A 15003-nucleotide genomic window follows, 5' to 3' on the forward strand; every position below is an offset into this window, starting at 1 on the left:
AAGTGACATATCAATAAATTCTACTTTCAGTCACCATTTCTTGAAATTCTCCTTCTTGCTTTCCAAGACACACATATTTTTCTAACTTTCTTCTCGCTGGGTCTTTGTTCCTATATTGTCTCTCAGTCTGAAATATCTATAGCATCTTTGGTTTCTCATTGTCTAATGTTTAAATCTTTCCCCTTTATCAGGGTCCAAATGAAATACCACCTTTCTTTGAGCCTTTTCACCTCCCAGATGGAGAAATGCTTTCCCTTTTCTGAATTCAAATAGTTTTTTAAAATGGGAATCTGTTTCATAGCTCTTATCACTACACACCTCATGTTACAGTTATTTCTATACATGACATTTTCCCTGATAGACACATTCTTTGAGGGAATGATTTCCATTTGGCTAAGTTTTAGATTTTCACAGCACCTGGCAAACTGTATACAGTGAATGTTCAAAAAAAGTTGCTGAATAAATGAATGAATAATTCATGAATGAACGAACAAATAAACACATTCTGAGTGATTCAGTCCATCTCTGGCACACTAAAAATTCCCCACAGAGAAGTATAGAAGATTAAAGCACAAACTTTGGAGTTACATCTAATGGGATTCAATTCCTAGCTCCATTAGCTATGGGTTATTGGGCAAATTAATTTTCCTAACATCAGTACTCATATCCCTAAAAAGAGGATAATAACAGAACTGGCTCATGAATTGTTGTGAGGATTAAAAGAGACAAACATTCTATTTAATAGCACACAATAAAAGCTTAAGAAATGTTAGTTACTAAGTATTTATCCTTCTCATGCGTAAAGAACACTTCTTTTTTATGGATCTATTCCAACTGTCTCCTATACATCAAAACTTAGAAGCTTGAGCATTGTTAAAAGAATCTGTGAGAGAGGGAGAGGGTGGGAAGATTTGGGAGAATGGCATTGAAACATGTAAAATATCATGTATGAAACGAGTTGCCAGTCCAGGTTCGATGCACGATACTGGATGCTTGGGTCTGGTGCACTGGGACGACCCAGAGGGATGGAATGCGGAGGGAGGAGGGAGGAGGGTTCAGGATGGGGTACACATGTATATCTGTGGCGGATTCATTTTGATGTTTGGCAAAACTAATACAATTATGTAAAGTTTAAAAATAAAATTAAAAAAATAAAATTAAATAAAATTAAAAAAAAAAAAAAAAAGAATCAGGTAGGTTGTGAATAAGAGTCCTGCTTGTTAGATTTCTCAACAATGGGTTGGACTTGTGGAAAGAATAAACCTTGAATCTGGATGTTCAGGAAGCTTGTAATCATAGTTCAATATGGTTTTCTGCTGCATATCTATTAAGATGTGTTCCTGAATGATGGCTATTATTTGAGAGATAAAGGAATTATCTCCTTGCTGAACTCCTTTCTAGACTGCCAGTAAGTCAGTCCTTTATCAGTTATGGATAAGATGTGGGAAGTGAGGTGAGACACATAAGAATCTCCTGGGAGAGGGCAAATGAGTTTAGAAAAAACATTTAACATACTCATTGTTTTTTTACTAGTAGTAAATTAACAGAACGTAAAGTTCAAAACTCATCTTCTTGATAGTAAGGTTATATACCAAATGGGATGAAAAAAAGACTTGTTTCTGGTATTGTCTCCAGAAGTTCCCCATTAAAATTAATGTATAATAGCTTATGAAAATTGGCTGTCACACTGGAAAGCAGAGTGAGACATTAAGAGAAAAGTACTACTAAGTTTTGATGTATAGGAGGGAGTTGGAATAGATCCATAATAAAAGGCAAACCAAGCTCGCAACCATTGTGGGAAGCCATTAGGTAGTTTAAGGGGAATGAAAGTGAACTGTACCAACACTGGGGCTTAGGGAAGGAGAAACTGTGAAAGTTCAAAAAGAGAGATTTGGAAGAAAGCCAACGAAAAATTTTATTTTGTTCACAATTTTGTGTGAGGCTGGCTCTGTGGTTATATACTTCAATTGCAACATTCCAGGCTACTCTCAAAATTAGAAAACAGTAGAGAACTACTACAGACACACATCCTAAAATATGTGTTGTGTGTTTGTCAGGATTTTCCTTGGTTAATAAAGGGGTATTAATAAATGAAACTTCCAAATGAAACTCTGTTGAAAATATTTAAAATTGTGTGCCTATAAGTGCATTTATAAAAGTCATATATGAATCCTTTCCACCATTTTAAGAACATTTTTGTCTTGAAAACCTCAGAAGAAAAGCTGACAACAATACTCAGTACAATTAAACATTTTAAAGGTAATTTTAGTCAACTATCTAAAATACATATTGAGCCACAAATTTATAAACCATATAAATATAATCTTCATTTTTAAAATTTCTTCATCATAAAAAGAAAAAAATCTTGGTATTTCATTGGATAAAATTCTGGCCATGACCCTTAATCACCACTCCGAGACCTTGGGCACCTTATTTAATGACTCCAAGTCTTAGTTCCCTCATTGGTGAAAAGTAAGTAATAAAAACAAAATTATTTTAGTCCTTGATAAGGATTCTAGACTTTATCTTAATGCCTATGAGATAACTTTGAAGGAACAATGCTTAAAGTCAAATTTATATTTTTAAAAGCTTCTGGATACTGTGTAGAGAATGTGTTAGAAGAGAATGAGATGAGCAAGAACATGAACAGATAATTAAGAGGTTAGGACAGTGGTCTATGCTACAAACTAGATGGCTTATGGTATGGCTGGTGGTATGTGGGAGATTCTTGAGACATAAAAATGTGTTGACTGATTAGATACTGGAGAGGGAAGAGTTAAGGATGACTCCCAGGTTTCTGGACCAAGCAACTGTATGGGTGCTGATGTCATTTACTGGTATGAGTAAGACTGATGGATCCTGTTGGGGAGTAGGTTTGTGGTACGTATTGGGTGGAGGAGGGGAGAACCTAAGTTCATTTTTGGACAAGCTGAGTTGGAGGCACCAATGAGCCATCTAAGTGGAAATCCTGAGTACGGAGTTGGCTCTTTTAGAATGTGGGAGAGGGAGTTAACTGTGTTGATACATAGCTGTAGATTCAACCAGCCTTAACCTTTCATTAAGAGAATGCAACGGAAAGACAGCAAAGAAGCTTATAGTACTTATTCTCAAGAAGGTGTTTTAAATGTTGAATTAAGAATATAAACTGTTTAGAAAGGGATGTGAGAACAGAGCAAGCTGATGGATAGCGAAAAAGCAGAGACTGTTAAGTTTCTACACATTAAAGTTTAATGAATGATGGTAGTGGGGTTTGCCGGGCGAGCAGACTGGAGAGATGGAAAGATTGCTAGTAAGATTAGGATGCTGGAATGAATGATTTAGGAGGAGGGGCAGTTTGGGATGTTGACAAGTTCCAGGGCTGGTGTGTGGGAGTGAGTACTTAGATGGAGCAGAGGAGGAGAGCGCTCGAGTGAGGAGCTCAAGCTGGGGTCTGGCTGGGTCTTTTACATGGATGCTGACAGCTGTGAAGAAAAAGGCCAGACACCACGGGCTGAAGACCTCTGAGGATGAGGGAGAACGACCAAATAGTTAGCAGGTGGCTACAACAGAGAGGGGTGAGGAGGATACAACTGGGTGCCACAAGTATCCAAGAAGGAGGTTTTTACAGGAGGGGAGAAGAGTGCAGGCATGTGGCACAGGTGAACAGCAGATCACTTTATCTCCTGAGCCCGAGGCAAAAGTGATGTGGGAGAATAAACCACTTACACCTCAGGGGGTTACAGTGGTGTACAGAGTCCCAGAGGACCGCAGAATTTCATTTAAGAAGGAGGAGAGGGAATTCTTGAAGATGAGGCCGAGGTTTATGAAAGTTCACTAGTCATTGAGCAAGTGTTCCAAAGGGCTCAATGGAAAAGTCTGGGAAGCAGAGGAAGGAGGGTTTGGGAAGAGCAGGAAAAAAGGGATACAAATCAGTCTCCAGACAGTCAGTTCAGTTCAGTAGCTCAGTCATGTCTGACTCTTTGCGACCCCATGGACTGCAGCACATCAGGCCTCCCTGTCTATCACCAACTCCCGGAGTTTACTCAAACTCATGTTCATTGAGGTGGTGATGCCATCCAACGATCTCATCCTCTGTGCTCCTCTTATCATCTCGCCTTCAATCTTTCCCAGCATCAGGGTTTTTTCAAATGAGTTAGCTCTTCGAATCAGGTGGCCAAAGTATTGGAGTTTCAGCTTCAATATCAGTCCTTCCAATGAATACTCAGGACTGATCTCCTTGCAGTCCAAGGGACTCTCAAGAATCTTCTCCAACACCACAGTTCAAAAGCATCAATTCTTCAGCACTCAGCTTTCTTTATAGTCCAACTCTCACATCCATACATGACCACTGGAAAAACTATAGCTTGACTAGACGGACTGTTGTTGGCAAGGTAATGTCTCTGCTTTTTAATATGCTATCGAGGTTGGTCATAACTTTCCTTCCAAGGAGTAAGCATCTTTTTATTTCACGGCTGCAGTCACCATCCACAGTGATTTTCAGTTCAGTTCAGTTGCTCAGTGGTGTCCGACTCTTTGCGACCCCATGAATCGAAGCATGCCAGGCCTCCCTGTCCATCACCAACTCCCAGAGTTCACCCAAACTCATGTCCATCGAGTCGGTGATGCCATCCAGCCATCAACTCCTCTGTCATCCCCTTCTCTTCCTGCCCCCAATCCCTCCCAGCATCAGAGTCTTTTCCAATGAGTCAATTCTTCCCATGAGGTGGCCAAAGTATTGGAGTTTCAGCTTTAGCATCAGTCCTTCCAATGAACACCCAGGACTGATCTCCTTTAGAATGGACTGGTTGGATCTCCTTGCAGTCCAAGGGACACTCAAGAGTCTTCTTCAACACCACAGTTCAAAAGCAGTGATTTTGGAGCCCCGCAAAATAGTCTGCCACTGTTTCCACTGTTTCTCCATTTATTTGCCATGAAGTGATGGGACCAGATGCCATGATCTTCATTTTCTGAATGTTGAGCTTTTAGCCAACTTTTTCACTCTCCTCTTTCACTTTCATCAAGAGACTCTTTAGTTCCTCTTCACTTTCTGCCATTAGGGTGGTGTCATCTGCGTATCTGAGATTATTGATATTTCTCTCAGCAATCTTGATTCCAGCTTGTGATTTTTCCAGCCCAGTGTTTCTCATGATGTACTCTGCATAGAAGTTAAATAAGCAGGGTGACAATATACAGCCTTGACGGACTCCTTTTCCTATTTGGAACCAGTCGGTTGTTCCACGTCCAGTTCTAACTGTTGCTTCCTGACCTGCATACAGGTTTGTCAAGAGGCAGGTCAGGTGGACTGGTATCCCATCTCTTTCAGAATTTTCCACAGTTTATTGTGATCCACACAGTCAAAGGCTTTGGCATAGTCAATAAAGCAGAAATAGATGTTTTTTCTGGAACTCTCTTGCTTTTTCCATGATCCAGCGGATGTTGGCAATTTGATCTCTGGCTCCTCTGCCTTTTCTAAAACCAGCTTGAACATCTGGAAGTTCACAGTTCATGTATTGTTGAGGCCTGGCTTGGAGAATTTTTGAGCATTACTTTACTAGCATGTGAAATGAGTGCAATTATGCAGTAGTTGAGCATTCTTTGGCACTGCCTTTCTTAGGGATTGGAATGAAAACTGACCTTTTCCAAATTTCCAAATTTGCTGACATATTGAGTGCAGCATTTTCACAGCATCATCTTTCAGGATTTGAAATAGCTCAACTGGAATTCCATCACCTCCACTAGCTTTGTTCGTAGTGATCCTTCCTAAGGCCCACTTGACTTCACATTCCAGGATGTCTGGCTCTAAGTGACTGATCACATCATTGTGATTATCTGGGTCGTGAACATCTTTTTTGTACAGTTCTTCTGTGTATCCTTGCTACCTCTTCTTAATATCTTCTGCTTCTGTTAGGTCCATACCATTTCTGTCCTTTATTGTGCCCATCTTTGCATGAAATATTCCCCTGGTATCTCTAATTTTCTTGAAGAGATCTCTAGTCTTTCCCATTCTATTGTTTTCCTCTATTTCTTTGCACTGATCACTGAGGAGGGCTTTCTTATCTTTCCTTGCTATTCTTTGGAACTCTGCATTCAAATGGGTATATCTTTCCTTTTCTCCTTTGCTTTTTGCTTCTCTTCTTTTCACAGCTATTTGTAAGGCCTCCTCAGACAGCCATTTTGCTTTTTTCCATTTCTTTTTCTTGGGGATGGTCTTGCTTCCTGTCTCCTGTACAATGTCATGAACCTCCGCTCATAGTTCATCAGGCACTCCATCAGATCTAGTCCCTTAAATCTATTTCTCATTTCCACTGTATAATTGCTAGGGATTTGATTTAGTCATACCTGAATGATCTAGTGGTTTTCCCTACTTTCTTTAAGTCTGAATTTGGCAATAAGGAGTTCATGATCTGTTTCAGAGTCAGCTCCCAGTCTTGTTTTTGCTGACTTTATAGAGTTTCTCTATCTTTGGCTGCAAATAATATAATCAATCTGATTTCAGTGTTGGCCATCTGGTGATGTCCTTATGTTTTTGGAAGAGGGATTTGCTATGACCAGTGAGTTCTCTTGGCAGAACTCTATTTTGCCCTGCTTCATTCTGTACTCCAAGGCCAAATTTGTCTGTTACTCCAGGTGTTTCTTGACTTCCCACTTTTGCATTCTAGTCCCCTGTAACAAAAAGGACATCTTTTTTGGGTGTTAATTCTAGAAGGTCTTGTAGGTCTTCATAGAACTGTTCAGCTTCTTCAGCATTACTGCTTGGAGCATAGACTTGGATTACTGTGATACTGAATGGTTTGCCTTGGAAAAGAACAGAGATCAGTCTGTCATTTTTGAGACTGCATCCAAGTTCTGCATTTCGGACTCTTTTGTTGACTATGATGGCTACTCCATTTCTTCTAAGGGATTCTTGACAAGAATCCAGACAAGCGGGGGAGAAATCTCAGTTCAGGGAGTGAGTAGGAGAGAGAGAAGTGAGGCATGTGTTGGAAGTGAGATCTCATTTAGGAGGTAGGGACAATGGTTATGACTTCAGGAGTAGCCTATTGCTCCTTCCTGAGGCCTGGTTGCATTCTGTGTGTTCTTAATGAACTCTAGCTATTTCTCCAATAAACTCACGGCACAGAGTCTGCACATGGTATATGTTCAATAAGTAATTTTAAAATTTACAAATGAAGATAGGTGCTGAAAAAACAGCAATTTTTTTTTTGTGTACAGTTTTCTACTCTAAAAAGGTCTTATTTTATATATTGAGCTCTCCTTTCAAATTATTTTGTGATCACATCCAATTTTACCAAACTTTTCATTTGCTTACTAATCTTCCTTTACCATTCAGCTGGAAGTAGACATTGCTAATCTCCAGGTTAGAAGTAACATAATTAAACTAAAAATCTAATGTGGTCACACTGTGCTTCATATGGCAGCAATTATTCCCTGGTGGCTCAGGGGTAAAGAATCTGCCTGCCGATGCAGGGGATGCGGGTTCGATGCCTGGGTTGAGAAGATCTCCTGGAGAAGGAAATGGCAACCCACTCTTATGTTCTTGCCTGGAAACTCCCATGGACAGAGGAGCCTGGAAGGGTATACAGTCCATAGGGTTGCAAAAGAGTTGGACACAACTTAGTGACTAAACAACAACTATTCTCAGGAATAAATCTGTGGTCTGTTTTGTGTGATCTATTTAAAACAGCTTTATTTTGTACTTTTAGCTTTGAAAGAGATGATGTGAATGATCTTTAGTTACATATCAAAACTGAGGATTTATTATTAATGCTTGCACTGAATAACTTGAAGGAAAGATGACTATTCCAAGAACGTTTGGTTGCCAAAAAATAGTTAAGAGAGTCTAAATATCTAGTACTGAGTCATGGGAAGTGGGAACGAGTAAATTGGTTTCACTGGAAAACATTGCACATGCAACACATGGTACATTTCAAATGACTGTCAAGATTATATATATTTTTATTACATTTTGTTTTCCTATCCATTATTTGACAGGACCTAAAAAATTAGCCAGCCATACATAATAAACTGTACTCTAAGCATATGTGGTCTTTGCATAGAAATATATTTTAGGTTGTATATCTGCCAGTTGGTAAAAGCACATGTATTCTTGCATTTAAAATATGATTCCACTATTTGTTTCCATTTGATGGCTAACTTGGGAAGATTTGCATGTGTGTTGGCCATTTAAAAATATTTTTGGTACAAAGAATATTTTGGCACTTAATTTGTTTTTTATTACTTAATAGTACTGCCAGGACTATCAGCAGGGTAGCAGCTGCCCATCTGTCCTCATAGATAAACAGTTCTGAATTCTTTGTCCAGGGGCTGCTAAAGCTGGGCCATTCATTGTCCCTTTGCCCACTCAGTGCCACCAGTCAACCTAAGAAAAAGATACAGAGGAAGTGCATTCCCTGTAATTATGTACATATTAAAGAGATGGTAGTATTAGCAAGTGAAGTAATCTATCAATCTGATTCAACTGTCCTTTCCATTTTCTTACGACAAGATAGAGAGCTTAGCTGACTGTGTGGGGCTGGTTAGTGAGCACAAAGCTGGAGCTGCCATTCAGGAGTAAGTTATTAAGGCTTGGTTACAACAGAGGATACTATCTTTATCATTCCTTCCACCACATATCCAGATTTCCTGGGATACCAGTTAACAGGAAAGCATAATAGGGCTAAAACAGTTTGCTTTTCCCATCATTACTCACGATTTTAGTAGTATGTTAGTCGCTCAGTCATGTCCAATTCTGTGACCCCATGGACTGTAGCCCTCCAGGCTCCTCCGTCCATGGAATTTTCCATGTAAGAATACTGGAGTAGGTTACCATTTCCTTCTCCAGGGGATCTTCCCAACCCAGGGATCAAACTTAGGTCTCCCACATTGTGGGCAGATTCTTTACTGTCTGAGCTACCAGAGAAGCCCCAGTAATAAAAATACTGATGGAAGCTGTGGCAGAAAAACAACCTTTTACAATTTACGAAGTTTTTTCTTTTTGTATATTTTCTTAGCGAGGAATACATTATTCCCATTTTACAGGTAAGTGAACTGCAGCTTAGAGAAGTTAGGTAATATGTTCAAGGTTACATACTTAGTAAGTGGCAGACCTTTTGCCTATAAATCCTTTGCTCTTTAAACTAATTACCTTTAGGTTAAAGAAGAAAAACAGACCCTATAATGAATCATTTACAATTTCCAGTTGCAGTTTCTTTACAGTGGATTCTTAGAAAGAAATCTGAATGCATAATACATTTTGACCCTTACAATTTATCCAAGTTGTTTATAGTTACTTCATTCGGCAATCATTTTCTCTTTAGCAGTCTTTTACTTTCAGCATTTTGAATATGTTATCACTCTTCCTCTGGTCTCATGGTTGCTGATGAGAAATCAGCTGTTAATCTTAGTGAGATTCCTTATGTGTGATAAATCACTTCTCTCCAGTTGCAGTCAAGGTTTACTTGGTACAGCAATCTTTCAGTTTGTCTAAGTTTACTAAACTTCCTGGATGTGTAGACTGATGTTTTAAATTAAATTTGGGAAGTGTTTGGCCATTAGATTTTCAAACAGTCTTTATTCTCCCTTCTTTCCTTTCCTTCCAGGCCTCCCATCATGCACATATTGATAAACTTGATGGTATTCCACAGTCTCTAAGGCTCTGGTCATTTGTTTTCATCCTTTTTTCTTTCTGTTTTCTACACTCAATCACCTCAGTGGACTTATCTTTAAACTTACTGCTTCTTTCTTCTGCCTGCTCAAATCTGTTATTGAGCCCCTCCAGCAAACTTTTCATTTCACTTACACTTTTCAATTCTGGGATTTCATTTTTTTCTTTACAATTTCTATCTTTTATTTTAAAATTGATACTCTCTATTTGGGGAGACATCATTCTCATATTTCTCTTTAGTCCTTTATACAAGGCTTTCTTTAGGCTTTTTTGAACATGCTCAAAATAGACAGTTCAAGTCTTTGTCTAGTAAGGACGATATCTGGGTGTCTGAGGGACAGTTACTACTGATTGTTTTCTTCCTCTGTATATGGGGCATACTTTCTTGTTTCTTTGCAGAGTGCATACTTCTTTGCTGGAAACTGGGCATTTTAAATGATAGAAAATTTTATTATATCAATGAATATTATTAACTATTTTACTATTATTATATTATTAATAAATAATGGCAACTGTGGAAATCAGATTCTTTTCCTCCAGGGCTTGTCATTATTTGTACTCATTTTGTTGTTGTTGTTACTAACATTTATGAATTAATTCTAAAAAGTCTTTTTGTCATGTGGCCACTGAAATCTCTACTTGGTGAGCTTAATGATCAGTTAATGATTAGACAGAGACTTCCTTAAAGGCCTGGAAACAATAAGCACATCTAATCTCTTCCAAGTGGCTGTGTGTGCCTGTTAAGGCATGCCTTCAACTCTGCCTTGACCTTCCCTTCCTGCTTATACAGAGCCTTAAGGTCATCCAGAGGTGAGAGCACAGGCCTTCTTAGGTCATTCTTGGCATGCAGAGCCTGGGTTAAGTGCATAGACCTGAGCTTGGACAAATCCTCCTAGTTTCCCAGGAATCTGCTGGAACTTTTGAAGTCTGTATGGACATCTCATCCCCTGGTTCTTCCTGTTGAGCCTTTGGTTCAACTTACAAGTTTTCTGTTATCTACTGCCTCAAGTATCAGTTCAGTTCAGTTCAGTCGCTCAGTCGTGTCCGACTCTTTGCGACCCCATGAATCGCAGCACGCCAGGCCTCCCTGTCCATCACCAACTCCCAGAGTTCGCCCAAACTCATGTCCATCGAGTCGATGATGCCATCCACCCATCTCATCCTCTGTCGTCCCCTTCTCCTCCTGCCCCCAATCCCTCCCAGCATCAGAGTCTTTTCCAATGAGTCAACTCTTCGCATGAGGTGGCCAAAGTACTGGAGTTTCAGCTTTAGCATCATTCCTTCCAAAGAACACCCAGGGCTGATCTCCTTTAGAATGGACTGGTTGGATCTCCTTGCAGTCCAAGGGACACTCAGGAGTCTTCTCCAACACCACAGTTCAAAAGCATCAATTCTTCGGCGGTCAGCTTTCTTCACAGTCCAACTCTCACATCCACACATGACCACAGGAAAAACCATAGCCTTGACTAGATGAACCTTTGTTGGCAAAGTAATGTCTCTGCTTTTGAATATGCTGTCTAGGTTGGTCATAACTTTCCTTCCAAGGAGTAAGCATCTTTTAATTTCATGGCTGCAGTCACCATCTGCAGTGATTTTGGAGCCCAAGAAAATAAAGTCTGACACTGTTTTCACTGTTTCCCCATCTATTTCCCATGAGGTGATGGAACCAGATGCCATGATCTTCGTTTTCTGAATGCTGGGCTTTAAACCAACTTTTTCACTCTCCTCTTTCACTTTCATCAAGAGGCTTTTTGGTTCCTCTTCACTTTCTGTCATAAGGGTGGTGTCATCTGAGGTTATCGATATTTTTCCTGGTAATCTTGATTCCAGCTTGTGCTTCTTCCAACCCACCATTTCTCATGATGTACTCTGCATAGAAGTTAAATAAGCAGGGTGATATATACAGCCTTGACATACTCCTTTTCCTATTTGGAACCAGTCTGTTGTTCCATGCCCAGTTCTAACTGTTGCTTCCTGACCTGCATACAGGTTTCTCAAGAGGCAGGTCAGGTGGTCTGGTATTCCCATCTCTTTCAGAATTTTCCACAGTTTATTGTGATCCACAGAGTCAAAGGCTTTGGCATAGTCAATAAAGCAGAAATAGATGCTTTTCTGGAACTCTCTTGCTTTTTCCATGATTCAGTGGATGTTGGTAATTTGATCTCTGGCTCCTCTGCCTTTTCTAAAACCAGCTTGAACATCTGGAAGTTCATGGTTCATGTATTGCTGAAGCCTGGCTTGGAGAATTTTGAGCATTACTTTCTTTCTGACCTACACCCGTGGGTGGGAAAAGGGCTTTTCTAACTGAAACATTCCTAGTTGATAACTTCTGAAACAGTTAATTGTTGTGAAACCCTTGTTTTTTAACAGAAAGTTATCTTATCTCATTAAGCAAGTAAAAAGATATACTACATTTATCATAAGGTCAATATATTTGGTGAAAAGACCAAATATATTCCCCATGCATGCACTAGAAAAATTAGAGGCAGATAGATTAAAGAGTTTTAAATTGATGACTAGAGAATAGGTAAGTTGAAACACAGAGTGGATAGTTAAAATACAGAATGTGAGGTCAAAGCATAAAACAGTGGATTGAACCATAACCAAAAAAAAAAGAGAAAAAGAAAAGAAAAATAGTGGATTGATGTGTGATTGAAAGAGACAATGTATAATACATTGTATTATTACATAAATTAGAATACTTTTTATATATTACAGAAATTAGGATAAATAAATAGCAATATAAACATTAAAACCGTAGCAAGCTAAAAAAACCAGCTTTGCCTCTATAAAAACAGAAGTGGATTCTATTTATGATTATTATTGGACTTAACTGTCCTTTTAAACATGAAAAATATTTCTACAATCAATTTTTCATAAGAAGACAAACATATTCATTACACAAAACAAAAGCACCCGAGTAGAGATACTTTTCAATAGTTAATTAAAATAAAATTGCATTAAAAATAAAATGTATCCTGATAATGGTATGTCAGTTTTTTGTGCTTCTACTTCAATGTATATCATTTAATAATAACATAAAATACAAATACATATGTAATATAAAAAATTTTTAGCTTATAATACCAGTTTTTATATGTATCTGCTATTTAGTTGATTTTGAAGAAGGAAAAGAAAAGCTTCTATACATCTTCAACTAATAGAAGTCATACAAAAAAAAAAGAAAAAGAAAACCTTGAAATATTGGAACCAGTTGAGAAACCACAAGTATTCAAATGCAGGAAATCATGATTTTATAACATTTTAATGTGATCTACTCTTGGGAAACAAAGTTAACCAAACCCCATTTCTGTACAGGAAATATTCCAGCGTACAGTTGTAATACATCGTGGTGAAGGGGTACAGCTGCAGATTTTTCACCTGTAATGCCCCACTGGTATTCTGGCTTACTGCATTGTATCAAGACTGACTTCCTGTCCGGAAAACCCTCTAAGTACAAACAAGACTCTAAGTCCAGATTTTATTTTCCCTTGGTATCAGAATATGGTAATTTAAGAGTCCTGAGAAACACTTTTTCAGCCTTTAAAAGGAAATGTGTAACATTCTTTTATTAGGATCTATGTTTGGGTTGGTTTTTCAAAAAACTTAACATATGACCCAGTTATCTTATCAATTTATCAAGCTACCAAGTTTCAAGCAAATGCAGGTGTGTAATATGACATCTTTCAATATAATATTTTCCACAAAGACAAATAATAAAAATATATTAAGAACTTCTGACTCAAAACTAACTTGGACCAAGGGCAACTTTACTATTTTATGGTTTTCTTTTAATGAGGCTACGAACCGTAAACTCACTATAGTGTTCTAGTCTCAGCTCTAATTGTTCAGGTATTTCACTCACTGTATGGAATAGTCAAATGTACATGGTCTATTGTAAAGAACAGTAACTGGGACTCTGACCTTCTGAAAGTGAAGTTTCTCAGTCGTATCTGAGTCATTGCGACCCCATGGACTGTAGCCTACCAGGCTCCTTTGTCCATGAGATTTTCCAGGCAAGGGTACTGGAGTGGTTGCCATTTCCTTCTCCAGGGGATCTTCCCAACCCAGGGATAGACTGGGGACAGCAGGCCACTCATGAATGCCCACTAGAAAGAGTTGTTTCCAAGGTCCCTTAGGGCAACACATACAGGTAACAGGTTGCATACACTACCCAGGAGGCTCCTGTCTGCAGCCACTGCACACTGGGCCCCCATGGGGAAAAGAGCACAGTCAGCTTAATTGGCTGCAAAGAACAGAGAACCAAGAAACAGACTAGCTAGACTCAGGGGGACTTAATTCTAACCTAAATTCAGTTGAAAACTAGTTTTGTCACCTTGAGTTGAAGTAACATATAACTAATCTGAGCCTCGATACTCTTACTGGTAACAAATTTGGAAGATGTGGAATAAGGAGGAATAAGGAATAAGACTACTCTAGCTCTTTAAAATTCTAAAGTATATATAAATATAGGACTTGATTTTTTACTTTACATTTTAGGAAGAGAGTTTATATTTTAAAGTGCATACTGTGTGCCAAGATTTTCATTATTTTATTCAATCTGAATGGTAATTAAGTTAGAAAAGTATACCCATTTTACAGATGAGGAAAATGAAGGGTTGAACAACTTGCTAAGGTTCTCAATCAAAAGCTACAGAGCTGGGAGTGTAGGATTCTAGAACCCAGGGAGCTCATCCACTTCTTTACATTGATCCCCATATGTTAGTTACTTGGTTGTGTCAGAGGTTTGAAAGCATGCAACCTGACAAATAAGCAACGCTTACAAACCAAATACTTGTACAATGATACTCTGCTATAAGACTGTTTTTAAAACTAAAAGAGTTAAGAATACAGTAATTATTGATAATTGTTCTTAACAGCCCTTTGTAATAAGAAAAACTATAGTGCAGAGTGTGCTCGCTCAGTCATGTCTGACTCTTTGCAACCTCATAAACTATAGGCCACCAGGCTCCTTTGTCCATGGGATTTTCTCAGCAAGAATACTGGAGTGGATTGCCATTTCCTTTTCCAACAGAGACAGTAATCTTTAATAATTGAGAAGAAGTCAGTTGGGATCACAGAATAACTGAAAAAAAAATACAAATAGTTTAGAACCAAAAGCAAGCCTGAAATGTCTTATGAAGGCTTGTCATCAAGTTAAATGTTTAGATCAAGAGGTCAACAAAACTGTTCTATAAAAGGCTAAACAGATGATGGCAAACACTGGAGGCTTTCTGCATGATACGTTCTGTGTTGCAACTACTTGACTGCCTAGTGCAGCAGGTGGATCACAACAAACTGTGAAAAATTCTGAAAGAAATGGGAATAACAGACCACCTTACCTGCCTGTTGAGAAGCCT

At 38.6% G+C, this 15003-nt stretch overlaps 1 protein-coding gene and 1 non-coding gene across 9 annotated transcripts in view; both read right to left on the bottom strand.

Annotated features, from left to right (window-relative positions):
* The window catches only part of VPS13B (vacuolar protein sorting 13 homolog B), an 851071-nt gene that overhangs the window by 116525 nt on the left and 719543 nt on the right, over positions 1–15003 (bottom strand). The window lies entirely within an intron of this gene.
* LOC129627482 (small nucleolar RNA SNORA70) lies at positions 13761–13895 on the bottom strand. Its single transcript, XR_008702625.1, has one exon. It is a non-coding gene; the product is annotated as a small nucleolar RNA SNORA70 (small nucleolar RNA).

Source organism: Bubalus kerabau, chromosome 14 (assembly GCF_029407905.1).
Source record: "Bubalus kerabau isolate K-KA32 ecotype Philippines breed swamp buffalo chromosome 14, PCC_UOA_SB_1v2, whole genome shotgun sequence".
NCBI lineage: Eukaryota > Metazoa > Chordata > Mammalia > Artiodactyla > Bovidae > Bubalus > Bubalus kerabau.